Source organism: Tenrec ecaudatus, chromosome 5 (assembly GCF_050624435.1).
Source record: "Tenrec ecaudatus isolate mTenEca1 chromosome 5, mTenEca1.hap1, whole genome shotgun sequence".
Classification (NCBI taxonomy): domain Eukaryota; kingdom Metazoa; phylum Chordata; class Mammalia; order Afrosoricida; family Tenrecidae; genus Tenrec; species Tenrec ecaudatus.
In genome coordinates this window covers 154,100,783-154,113,349 of record NC_134534.1, presented here as the reverse complement: position 1 = coordinate 154,113,349, position 12,567 = coordinate 154,100,783, and the positions used below count along the sequence as shown (strand labels likewise).

At 41.9% G+C, this 12,567-nt stretch overlaps 1 pseudogene; it reads left to right on the top strand.

Annotated features, from left to right (window-relative positions):
• Positions 1-11,336: 11,336 nt before the first annotated feature.
• On the top strand, positions 11,337-12,075 carry LOC142448989 (proteasome subunit beta type-3 pseudogene; annotated as a pseudogene).
• The last annotated feature ends 492 nt before the right edge of the window (positions 12,076-12,567 follow it).

Sequence of the window (12,567 nt, the reverse complement as noted above, 5' to 3'; positions counted from 1 at the left end):
ATGATGGGAGCTAGCTTTTGAGTTGGCTGCCAAAGCACAAGCTCTCATGCTAAACTTCCGCAGTTCCCTCCAAGGTCAGGAATTTGGAATAGGATCTGGAGCAGTCAATCTAGTGCTAATTAATACCGGGTGTTAGCCATGTAAAACTGTCAAAGAGTGAACTGGACTGTGTTGGGCTGGGTTGACTAGAGAAACAAATTCAATGATAAATATATATTGATATATGCTTTATATAAAGAAGTGATTACACATCAAGAAAGCCTCCAGCCAGTCAAATCCATAAGTCCAATGCTAGTCCATAAATCCCTCTTCAGACTCACACGGCCATGTGCAATGATGCAGAATGCAGGATCACAGGCCCGTGGATACAGAGCCCTGTGGATCCAAGGTTCGTGGAAACCTGCCAGAGCTCAGGCAGCTTCGGGGTCCGCTGCAGTGAGGGGTGGGGGGGGGCATCCAGGGCCCTCCTTATGAGACAGCCACAGCCGCAAGGAGAAAGCATCAAGCGGCGACTGGTCTGATTGCACTCCTATCCCGGGGTGGCCAACAGACATCAAATCATAGTCTTGTTAAAATTTATGAGTGTTTTAAGGGAACAAAATTATCCAGGATGGGGCAGCATGTTTAAGGATTCATCAAAGCAATGCAACAAAATAAAATGGTCACAGGCCTTCCTTCAACACAAAGGATCCAGGAATATACAAGAAAATTCAGATTGGTTGACATTTACAAAATCAGGCTTTCACAGACTCCCTGCCAGACAGACCCCTTAGCTTGGCTTCACCGAATCACTCACCTGGAAGTTCAGTCATTTGACATCTTATTCTTTGGATATTTCAAGGGTCAGCCTGAACAAATGCTTTTCCTGAGATGAAGATATGGGGTGGGGGGGGGGGCAGGAGAGTAACTGCAGGCTTCCTGAGAGATGCTCACTAGCTGATGTCTGAAATCAGTTCACAGCAAGCAGTGGCCAGGAGAAGAGAACAAGGATACAATGAAGTCCAGCCTGTGCCTTTGGCAGAAGCCTCTCCTTGTGCCAAATTCCTCTTTCTGGTTCACAAAACTAAGTACTTCACAAAACCAAGCACATTAATGCTGAGACACACAGGGAAATATCATTTGTCTTACAGTTTAACTTAACACATGTTATTTCATCTCAGGAAATCTGCAAGCCCAGGTTTAGAAAGGCTTCTCCTGTGGTCAGAATGTCGGCTTGTTGTAGGAAAACATGAGCCTGGGTGCCCTAAGTTGAGGGTACACAGATCCATCCCTATTTTGGCCCAAGGAACAAACAATTGCTCTCAGGTGTGGCTGAAATTGGTCCCACTTATGTCAGAATTGAACACAGCACAGAGGGTCTGTCATTTTTGGAATCCAAAGATCTACCCACTAGCCACTACGGCCAATCACCGAGGTGAGGTGTGAATCAGTGTACATTTTATTTACAGACGTGGAAGGACTGCGGGAGCTAGCGCCAAGACTGTCTTACCCTCTGTTACATACACGGGCTTTTATACTTTTGGGAGGTGTCAATATATTGCTTTGTTATATATTTTTCCTTAAAGTTGATGGATTCCCACCCAGGAGTGCAATCCACATTTCTTGTGTCAGTAAATGTGGTTTTTCTCTTGACTGATTCTTTATCTTAAGTTTAGACTAGCAGGCAACAGGGAATTGTCTGCAGAACTACTTCATGAAGCCTAACTACCCAGGACACATACCAGGGAGGAAGCGGAAGAAGGAGAGAAAGGGTGAAAGAGGGAGAAGTTAAGTTAAAGCAAGAATGGGGGGTTTAGTTAAAGCTGAAGGTGCCAGAACAAGAATCAAAACTTAAAATGTGCTTAACTATTCATTCAAGGTTCACTTTCGGAAAGTTGTCCACAGGTAGATTCAGATCTAGAAAGCTTTTGGTTCGTAGCGCAGAACCCAAACATTTGTGCCGATAGACTCTAAACCCATGATAAAAAGAAAATTGTATTGAGGAATACTAGCCCTGTGTAACATTGTGCATTCTACAGTTTGTCAAATGGCCCTTTCCTCCCAGTGTAAGAAATATTATCGCAAGATGATGAAACATACACCTCATCGATTATCTAGGAGTAACCTGCTCTTTCTCTCCTGATTACCTGCTTCTTTTGAGCACTTCTTTCCAAGAAAATTATCCGCCTTCAGCAACCGAGTCTGTTATGACTAGATCTGACCAAAGGGGACTGTGCGGAAAAGCAATTGTAACCTACAGTTGACACAGGAGCAAAAGAACGGTGGTTAAGGAATAGGAAGTCTCCAGAAAGACAGCACTAGACCAACTCAGATATCATTTAGGAGAGAGGAGTCCAGCAAACAGTTTTTGGCCAAGAATCAAAACCATACCCAAATACATATGAACATGAATAATTGTTCCTTAGAAATCTGTTATATATGCAGAATTCTCTCCATTTACTTCCCGGTGTACATGTATAGAACTGCAAAGACCCTTTTTGTGGCTATATGTCTTGGCATTTCTAGTACTGGCTGATCTCTTGCTTGACGATACAAAGTAAAGCTTACCTGTTTCACTTTTCACCAGTTTCTGTCTTTATTTTGTAAGCTGCACAGAGAGTGATCTGGGTTGTAACATTCCTGAATGCATTATATATTTATATTAGCTATATAAATTATATAATTAGACAGATAGATTCTTCGCCATCACGTCCATTTTGTCCCACATTGACCCTGTAAGGCAGAGTGAACTTGCTCCCTAGGCATGCCAAGGCTGTAAATCTCCAGGCTGTCAAATGCTCCGTAGGGTTTCTAAGACTGCCAATCCACGGATGTATTAAGGGATCTGGTGGCTCAGTGGTTACATGTTAGGCTAATAATTTCAAGGGAAACAGTTCACCACCAAAAGCTCCGTGGGAAAAAGGCGAGGCTTTCTACTCCCATAAAGATCTATAGTTTCAGAAACCCACAAGGGCAGTTCTACCTTGTCCGACAGGGTCACTGGGAGTGGGAATGGTGGAGAGGTTGAGAATTTTGTTGTTACACCTTTACAGGAGCAAAAAAGATGCTTTCTCTAGGAGTGGCAAGTGGGATTGAACCACCAACTTAGTGGTTAACAGTTTACACACTCACACGTATACATACATATACACACATATATGTGCACATGTATCTGTGTATATATTTCTTTGATGGTTCTTCAAAAAGTGCATGGGAAAATGGAATTAAAAGATAATGGAAGCTTTCTGATGATATAAATAACTTGAAGTACCCTAGGGAGCCACTGTGCTCTGCACAAGTGGAGTTACCATGAGTCAAAACACCCTAGACAGTAACTAACACCAGCAATAATATTTTAAATGCAGAGAAGTGTGGGGGGAGGTCAGATGTTTAGACATCTCCCTGAAGGCAGTTGCTGCCAGACTGATATATCCCCACACCACAGGGTGGGCCTGCTCCCTGCTGCTGGAGACAATGGATTACTTCTCCCTGAAGCTTGCAACCATTAGCTTGGTTCCTGTAGGTGGGTTTACACCCTACTGCTAATGTTTCCTATGGAGATCCAGCTGCCATCCTGACTCAAGGATCTGCCAATCTTGCCACATGTGTACCCCCCAATCCCTCCTCTTCCTATTGTGTGGATACCCCTAGATCACCCCCTCCCATTACTGTATTGCCTATAGCACAACCCCTTCCTGTGACGTATGTCTTCACCTGTAATTAGGGAGCTTGCATGTTCCCAGAGAATATAAAAAGCTTGGTTAGCATTAAAGATTCTCTCGCTCTCTCCACGTGGACCACCAAGTGGAACTGAGGTGAGCATGCTACCATGAATGTGTCTGACTCCATTTATTTCAATATTTCTCTTCTATCTCTCGAGCTCTCCATAACTTTACTATAATCTTTACGTATTTTCGCTGTACAATTGCGCCTACCGGACCCATAATGATGTGTTAGGGGCTGGCTTCCCCTGGCAGAGAAGCAATATACATTTACAGTATATAAGTATGCAAAAATAGATAAAACCATAGCAATTACCCTTAAGTGGACTACAACTCCTGGCAATGCCATATATGTCAGGGCACTGCTGTTCTTCATAAGATTTTCCACGACTGACTTGTTTGGAAACGGATTGCCAGCCTTCCTTTTGAGGTATTTCTCTGCACATTTGAACCTCATCGCTTTCAGTCGGCAGCTAGGAACATGAACTTCCTTAGGTGTTTCTGGGTGGATTTACCAATCTTTCACTAGCAGCAGAGAAAATTAGTCATTTGCATAACCCAAAGACAGTCTTAGAGACAAAGAGTCAAAAATAAGGACAAAACAATCCCATCCTAAAATAAATTGAAAAGCATTTAGAAGCTCCTAAGCAGCCAGAGAAACTTAGCAGGCCTAACCATCTAGAAGACTCCCAGGGCAAGTAAGAAAGCTCAGAGTTCACTGGCCCCTTGGTTACAGAAGCATGGAATAGACAGATCAAATCTCCCATTGAAGCTACAGGTCTAAATGAAGAACCTTCCATCTGTTTCCCCACTGCGTTCAGTTCTCAATATAGTGGTGGTATTCAATGCTCATCACCATTGCAATAACTTGTTTTGCAACTCAATCTTGAAATAACTGCCTTCTGGAATTCCATTTCGGCTTCAAGAACAATAGAGAGCTAAATTGAGTGGTATTTCTAAGTTGACAAAGGGAAAATTTAATTAAAATGATAAAATGACCTTCAAATGTCAGAAGTAAATAAAACGATAACAACCACATTTCTGACAGCTGTCACAAACTAATGGGAATGCTATAAAAACGCAAGATCAGGGAGCATTGGCATATTCAATGTGTTCGAGACTCATCATCATCAATTTTGTCAGATAAGTGCTCAATGTGATAATAATCTTACATCAGTGCACTGAATTAGCTTCCACTGCACTGATAGAAAGACAGGGAGGGTAAGGGATCATCTCCATAACAATGACAACAGCCCAGGCTGCCAAAGAGCTGAAAGAGTGGAAATGATTTGCATAAAAGGAGAAGCAAAGAATTTCTGTGTGGATTATAACAGAGTCTCACATCACATCGGTTAGATTCCATGACCTTCCCTCTCCTTTAATTTGGGAACTTTGTTCCTGATGAGCTTGGATAATAATTTGTTCCTGATGAGCTTGGACATGCAGAGATAAAAGAAAAAGACATTTCTTAAGACTTTTCCCTCTAAAGGAAGAGGATATATGTGTCCTAGGAAGAAGATATATGTGTCCTAGTATGCACAAGGTTGGCTTTTTTCAAAGATGCTGGCATCTGGAGAAGCAGACTTGTAACCGTCCAGCTGACTCAGCTGCTCAGCAACTGCCTTTGCTGCTGAGGTGTCAGAGAAAGACTCACCTGGGTTGAGGCTGTTAATTGATATTGCCGCTTTCTTGAACAGAGCACACCCTCCTTGTGCACCGCTTCTCGCTTTGAAATATTCTCTATGCACAAAGCCAAAGCAATACAAATTGCTAAATATATATATGACATATGTATAATAGCTTATAAATGTTTTATGAGGGTGGATTAGATGTTTGGGGGGGGATGCTGGATGCACGTTTTCTACTAAAATGGTTGCTGTTACATGGTTATCTAAAAATTTTAAAATCCATTAAAAATGTGTATCCTTATGTTAAAACTGATGCATAAAAGAAAAGTTTTGTCGATATAAATCATGTGCATCATACATTTGATTGCAGTCTGCTGTTAAAGGAATCTCTTAGGGTTGGGTCAAGGGCCAAGCACCAAGTCCAGTTGCTGCCAGGGTTTTAAGCCATGTGAGCTGAAAGTAATTTTTACAATTCTCAATAGTAAAATTTTAAATGGCTTCATTTTAAATGATTCTATTAGTTCTTACACAATAGCCTAGAGTTTGTCTCTTGCTCCTTAAAGCCTAAGGTATTTACTAGGTAATTCTTTACAGCAGGTCCCTGATTAAAGACGAACAATGACACACAAACATGAAACTAATTCCTAATTGTGGGTGGTCTTAACTGGCTTCACAACCATTTCTCCTCATGATGGGGGGCTGATAAACACTAGAGAGAGAGAGAGAGAGTGTGTGTGTGTGTGTGTGTGTGTGTGTGTGTGTGTGTGTAGTTTCTATGAGTCAGAATTGACTCAATGGCAATGAGTTTGATTTTGCATATATATATATATATATATATATATATATATATATATATATATATATATATACACACACACTCTCTCTCTCTCTCTCTCTCTCTCTCTCTCTCTCTCTCTCTCTCTCTCTCTCTCTTTTCTAGGCAAAGCTTTCATAACGCAACTCATTCTGAGTTAGTGCACCCAATGGCATCACCTGGGCAGGTTCTCTCGGGTCACAGCGATTGCTTTTGTAAAACCAATTCTACTCAAACCTTGTTTTGAGTGATGGCCAATTTAAAAGAAGAGTGGGCAGCCATGAAATTTTGTTTCCTGCTCCAGAAAAATGGCACAGTAACTGTTGTGAGGTTAAACGCACCTTACAAGAACAGTGCTATGGGAATAACTCAAGTATACCAGTGGTTTTCTCATTTGAAAAAAGGTGAAATGTCAATTGATAATGAACCTCATTCTGGACATCTGTCAACGTCTTCAATGGACAAAATATTGACTGTAGTACATTTGGAGTTCATTCCACCAGGTCAGACTGTTAATCAAGCTTTCTATTTAAAGGTTCTGAAAAGATCACAAAATAGTGTGTTGACAAAAACGACCTGATTTGTGGCAGACAGGGGACTGGTTTTGCACCTGATGATGCAGCCATCTCAATGCACCAGCTTTGAGCAAAAGCCAGCATGCCTCTCTTGTCCCATACCTTTAATCACCTGACCTCACTCTGTACAATTTTGCTTCATTTCTGCAAATGAAGAGGGACTTGAAAGAACAGTGATTTGATGGCATAGAAGAGGTGCTGTCAGCCATCCAATGAAAAATTAGATGAAAAATGTTTCCAAGAATGGAATTTCAGATTTAACAAATGTATTAAGTGCAATGGAAAGTACTTTCAAGGTGATAAGGTTGCTTTGTAAAAAAATTTAAATACATGGCTTTGGGGAAAAAAATCTTTTTTGGGGGAGTACTCCTTGTATATCTCTAAGAGTTATCATATATTGTATTGGACAGGGTTCTCTAGAGAGACAAACCAGATTGCTAGTAATTATATATAAATATATTTATAAAGATAGATATATAATTCAAGAAATAAACTGTTAAATAATATACAGATAGATAATACAAGAAATTAACAGTTAAATTATAAAGCAGTGAGACACTAGCAGTCCTTCAAATTTTGAGAGCTGCCAGTTGCCAGTCCCCTTCTGTAGAGAAAGCTGGGCTATATATACCCAGGCTGCAAACAGCAAGGCAGGTCCCCAACTGTCATCAACTGTCAGTCCCCAGCTCCAGAGATGAACATTCCAATTGTGTGGGCTTAAAGGGACCTCAACTTACAGTGACACAGTCCACAGGCTAGGCATCCCACAGGTATTGTACCCCTTTAAACTGAGGCACAGAACAAGCAAGGCGAGGCTCACAGAGCCATTTATCCCTCTGCCCTTCAGTTAATCCTACTTGTGTTTATCGGCCAGGCTGGCACAATAAACTATAGCATACATGTATAAATGTCAGCTTTTAATAAAAGCCTATTCATGGTAGAAGTTTAGACTCTACCTTGTGATAAACACAATAAGTACAGATTTGGAGATATTGGGCTACAAAGGTCAAGGTCAAACTGAGCCAGACTCACAGCCATGAAGTCAACTTTGACTCATAGCAACTCTGTAACTGCTAGAAAGAAGATTATTTGAACTCTGAATTTCTTTGAAACTTATAACTAATTACAACCAGTTGCCATTGATTTGACTCAGACTCATGGGAAGTTCCTATGTCAGAGTCGGGCTGATTTTGGGAGAGGAGACCAAAAGGCTTTCCTTCTGAGGCACTTCCAACAGTCAAACCCCCAAACCTTCAGGAGCTGAATTCATTGAGCATATGTATCATCCACAGGCTCCTTGAAACTCGTAGGCCTTGTTTGTTTCTGGGTTCTATGTTGGCTATAAACTCTGTCATTTTAGACTGTTCCAGGAAACAAAGAGCCAAGATATTGTTTCATGTTGAGTATGTTTTGTATCAAGTATCTTTGACCTAGACTTTTGTGATAATGATTATCATAGAAACATTTTTTTCTGAAGCATTGCGATGTGGGTTTGGGACCTCTATCTCTGTGCTTCAGTCTCATGCATTTGACATGCTGATCTGTAATTTTTATATCTTTACTAGAGATTCTTGAAAGGACTCGCCACTGTAATAATTTCTTGTAGAAGCATTCATATCAGACCAGTCCCAAGGAGTTGGAGAGTAAAGATGTTCCAAATGTCCAGCTCTTCCAAGATGTCATTCTACTCCACTATCCCCCTCTCCACCCTTGAGGATATTCTCGCACATCCCTGGGTTCTATCGTTTGTTGCGCCATTCCACAAAAACTCACAAAATTTGAGGAAATGTCTCACATTTCAGTCCAAAATCCTAAAGTCAGGCAGAGGTGAGCCAAATGCCAGATCCAGAACCAGAAGCCAAAAATGTCCAAAAGTTAAAGCAGGTCTCCTTGCTTCTACCAAAGCTCAGTCAGGGAATATGATTATGGCTTTCCAAGTGAGGCTTTCCATGTGTGCTAGAACTGTACAGTGGCACCAGTCTATATCCAAGGAAAATAAAGGATGGTCTCTTAAATCACATCCTCTGTTACAGTGAAATCACAGGTGCCCCAAGGAAACAAAGGGTATAGCTTAGTTCACACCCTCCACTAAGGTCAGGTCATAATCCCACCCTAATCCTTTCCATTATTACATTAGAGACTGCAATCCCAAATCAGGCTATAGTCACAGGCATCTAAAATCCAGAATTATAATAAATCACATAAAGAATGATGGCTAGGAGGGACAGATCAATGACTATAACTCAACCCCATCCTATAGAATGCCATCAATTTAATGTTAAAACTAATCAACATATTCATTTCCACTCATATCACTATTACTATCATTGTTATTATTTTCCACCCTGATATAGCATTTGTTATAATCCAAATACATTTGTTATTTCAAGGGCATCCTTATAAAGTCAAACATATTTTGGTTTGCTCACAAACAAAAGAAAGGGAGATTTTTCTTCCCTGCATATTTTAAAGACAGAATTGTTTCAAAGCTGAGAAGTTTGGGGAAGAGGTCATAGTAAACAGAAGGCCTGGCCCCAGGTCCAGTGTGATTAGTTCTGGTGTTTGCTGGAGGGGTGGACCAGGGCTGTGAATGGGACGGGAATAGCTGGTTGGCCTCATGCATCCCTAAGCCATATCCACTCCGAAGCTCTGCCAGATGGAAACCACTGAAGAAGGCTTTACTAAAAATACGTTCAGTTCTTCACTTGCATACAGCAAGGAGGCAAAAGGGCAACAGCAAAAAAAAAAAAAAATCAAAACGAAATCTGTATTTCATTGTCTCAAACAAAACAGTCTACTGATTCTAACATATTAAAGATGGCTTGGGTTCATTTTGCAACACAATTATGAACAATATAGAACAAAATACGCTGTAAATGCCAAAAAGGTATGCTAAGCCTAAAGGCAATGAGAAATATTTTGTGAGAATGATCAATGTAAGTTAAACCACTTCAAAATGGCAGTATCAGCATCCTCTAGAGAGTCCTTTGAAATGTTCTTTAGATGTGAGAAGGGGCAGGATGATGCTTGAGGGAAGATGGAGTAAGGTTTCCCAAAGACATTCTCATAGATAGCCCTTGCTACCCGGACAGAACAAGCAGGTGCACTGTCCTGATGGAATTCAATTCCTCAGCACAGCTTTCCTGGCCTTTTTTTTAAACCATTGCAGTATTTAATTTTCTTAAAACCATCATAAGTTGCTTTGTTTTCTTTGTTTGTTTTGCTCTGTCTTGGTTTTTAATGCATATTATTATCTCTGCAGGTCTATCTAGATAAGATAGGCAGGATAAAAAATCTGGAGGAGAAAACAATGGAACCGACGGTTCAGGGGGACATGGGAGAAGGAGAGGCACTGGAAAGGAAGTGGGTGTTAACAAACCCAGGGACAAGGGAACAACAAGTGATCCAAAATTGATGGCAAGGAGGGTGTTGGAGGCCTTGTATGGCTTGATCAAGGGCAATGTCACTGAGAGGAATTACTGAAACCCCAATGAAAGCTGAACATGTTAGAGGGACAAGAGGAAAGTAAAAGGAAATAGAGGAAAGAAGTAGGAGGCAAAGGGCATTTATAGAGATCTAAATATAGGAATGTACATATCTAAATATATTTATATATGATGATGGGGAAATAGATCTATGTGCAAATATTTATAGATTTAGTGTTAAGGTTGCAGATGGACATTGGGCCTTTACTCAGGTACTCCCTCAATGCAAGAACACTTAATTCTATTAAACTGGCATTCCATGATGCTCAACTTCCTGACAGGATTACTGAAGACAAACTGGATACATAAGCAAATATGGTGAAGAAAGCTGATGGTGCCCGGTTATCAAAAGAGATAGCATCTGGGGTCTTAAAGGCTTGAAGATAAACAAGCAGCCATCTAGCTGAGAAGTAACAAAGCCCACATGGAAGAAGCACACCAGCCTGTGTGACCACAAGGTGTCCATGGGATCAGGTATCAGGCATCAAAGAACAAAAATTCATATCATTGTGACTGAGGGGGAGTGCAGAGTGGAGACCCAAAGCCCACCTGTAGGCAACTAGACATCCCCTTACAGAAGGTTCACAGGAAGGAAGTGAGGCAGTATCAGTGCGATAGAACACCGATGAAACATACAGCTCTCCTTTAGTTCTTTAATGCTCCCTGCCCCACTATCATGATCCCAATTCTACCTTACAAATCCGGCTAGACCAGAGGATGTACACTGGTGTAGAACAGAGCTGGAAACACAGGGAATTCAGGACAGATAAACCCCTCAAGACCAATAATGGGAGTAGAGATAACAGGAGGGGAAGAGGGAGGGGAGGGTGTGGGAGAAAGGGGTAACCAATCACAATGATCTACATATAACTCCCTCCCTGGGGGGCAGCCAACGGAAAAGTGGGTGAAGGGAAACATCAGACAGTGTAATACATGAAAAAATAATAATTTATAAATTAACAAGGGGGAGAGAGGGAAGAAGGGTAGAGGAGGGAGGAGGAAAATGAGGAGCTGATACCAAGGGCTCAAGTAGAAAGATTATGTTTTGAGAATGATGATGGCAACAAATGTACAATTGTGCGTGACACAAATGGGTGGATGTATGGATTGTGATAAGAGTTGTACGAGCCCCATTACACTGCAATCATGTCGATTATGTCCTACAATGGCGGGGCCGTCATGGCCATGAATGGGAAGAACTGTGTTGACTATCGCGGCGGACAGGCGCTTCGGGATTCAGGCTCAGATGGTGACCACGGACTTCCAGAAGATCTTCCCCATGGGAGACCGCCTGTACATCGGCCTGGCAGGACTCTCCACGGACGTCCAGACCGTTGCCCAGCGCCTCAAGTTCCGGCTGAACCTCTACGAACTGAAGGAAGGTCGGTAGATCAAGCCCTACACGCTCATGAGCATGGTGGCCAACCTCCTGTATGAGAAACGGTTTGACCCATACTACACGGAGCCCATCATTGCCGGGTTGGACACAAAGACCTTCAAGCCATTCATTTGCTCTCTGGACCTCATCGGCTGCCCCATGGTGACTGACGACTTTGTGGTCAGCTGCACCTGCGCTGAGCAAATGTACGGGATGTGCGAGTCCCTCTGGGAGCCCAACATGGATCCGGAACACTTATTTGAAACCATCTCCCAAGCCATGCTGAATGCTGTGGACCGGGACGCCGTGTCCGGGATGGGAGTCGTCGTCCACATCATCGAGAAAGACAGAATCACCACGCGGACACTGAAGGCCCGAATGGACTAAGTGCCTCCTCCAAGCCCGGGTACTCCTTTCTCTTTCCCTTCTGCAAAGCCCAGGGTCTTGTTTCTTTCTCTCTTTTTTTAATTAAATAAGTTTTTCTTTAAAAAAAAGAGTTGTACGAGCCCCCAATAAAATGATATTTTTTAAATCGTCATAAGCTCCTGCGATTATCTTGGTCCTTTGAAAAACTCCATCAAGATTAATTCTTAACTCAAAAGCAAACAAACAAATAACTCAATGCCCTCAAATAAATTCTTACTCATAGTCACTCTGGAAGACCCTATAAGACAAAGACCCTTTGAGTTCCCAACTCTATAAGAGCAGAAACCCGCATCTTCTCTCATGGAGCAGCAGGTAAGTTTGAACTGCTGACATTGTGGTTAGCAACCCAATGTGAAAACCACCGTGCCATCAGGTCTCCTTAGGAATCCTAAAAAACAACCCAAACAACCATTATTAACCTTCGGAGCTGACCTCGCTGCCTTAATTTTAACTGCTCACCAGGCACTCCTGTTTTATTGGAGCCTTGTTTGTTTGGTTTGGTTTTGGAAGCGACCATAACTGGACTAATACAAGTGTATGGCTGAGAGAACTGACCTGCA